Genomic DNA, 1,523 nt, shown 5'->3' with positions numbered 1-1,523 from the left:
GGCGGCGGATCTGGCGTCGGCGGCGGATTAGGGTTAGGGTTTCGGGCGGGTGGGCCGGCGGCGGCGGCGGCTGGGCTGGCGGGGCGCGGGTGGCTGATGGGCCTGGGGGGCTCGGGGCGGCGCTATGTAAAGGCGCCCCCGGGCGGAGTCCCGCTCGGGCACGGCCCAAAGGCGGTTCGCGTTTTTTTAAATAATTCCGCGCAGAATAAAAATAAAAAGAAATAGTAAACGGACTCCAAAAATCCCGAAATAAATTTTTCCCGGCTTCTAAAATCAAGCCGGACAAGAAGAAAGTTTATTTGGGGCCTAAATGCAATTTTGAAAAACGCGCATATTTCCTAAATTCAAATAAAAAGGTGAAAACTCCAAAATAAATCTTATTTGATTTTTTATTAAATCTTCATTATTTCTTTATTTTGGGAAAGTCATTTTATTCCCTCTCTGAAATTTTGGTAGTAGAAATAATTGAAGATAAAATAAATAAAATCACATGATCCTATTTTCAAAATTTGAGAAAACTCAAATATGAAAATAACGAAATCCCCAACTCTCTGCGTGGGTCCTTGAGTTGCGTAGAATTTCTAGGATCGAGCCAACAATGCAACAAAATATGATATGCAATGATGATCTAAGTATAACATTCCAAATTGAAAATTTGGGATGTTACAGATATCTGGTGGCGGGAGGTCCCATGGCTCCATAGCCATGGGAGATGGACTTATCCATTGTCCTAGCACTCTCCCGGAGATCAAGGCACGCCAGTCGAGCTCCACTCCTGAGATAAGGCCTCGTGAACGGCCAGTCCAACTCGCCTTCAAGGTTAGTTATACGTACTCAGCTATCTTTCTCCATTACATTGTGTGCGCTTCCATCAATGATTACAAATGGTAACGAGGAGTGGTGTTGCAGGCTGCTATACAAAGTGAGAGAGATAGAACGGAGAAACTTCTGGTGGAGGCGGCGGAGAGGCAGCGGGAGTTGGAGGAGAGGACGACAAAGATGTTGGAGGAGGAGAGGGCACGGAATGACATGCAGGCAAGGGCCATGTACGAGCTCCTTGTGGTAAGTTTTTTCTACACATTAGCTAAAACATTCATGTAGTGTTTTTCTCATTACTAACTAGTATGATTGAGTCATCAAAACCAAATGTGCAGTCTATGTGCGAGAAGTCCGGTCAGACCGCTCCGCCAATGCCAGTGATTGCTCCTGGGACCACGGTGAGTTTAATTTTAATGGACATTACTTGCTAGTCTTAACATTTGAGTGTCATCATGCTAACGAGACATTGGAAATGATCTTTGGTGCAGCGTAACTCCAGACAAGCATCGCACAATCCTTCTCCAGCTACCGGCACGAGCCACCCCACTACAACACCTCCATGATCACGGTAAGTGTCTCTAGTGTTTTGCTTAACAAATGCATAAAGACCTAGACTTAGATTTATTTCCTCCTATATGCTTACCATAATGACTTAGAGTTGGCTTCTTTTCCTCCAAAATGGCTTAATAAGCTTACTAACCTCC

This window comes from Triticum dicoccoides, chromosome 3B (assembly GCF_002162155.2).
Source record: "Triticum dicoccoides isolate Atlit2015 ecotype Zavitan chromosome 3B, WEW_v2.0, whole genome shotgun sequence".
In the NCBI taxonomy this organism is placed as follows: Eukaryota; Viridiplantae; Streptophyta; class Magnoliopsida; order Poales; family Poaceae; genus Triticum; species Triticum dicoccoides.
The sequence above is the reverse complement of the archived record's forward strand: the minus strand, read 5'-3'. Positions refer to the sequence as shown.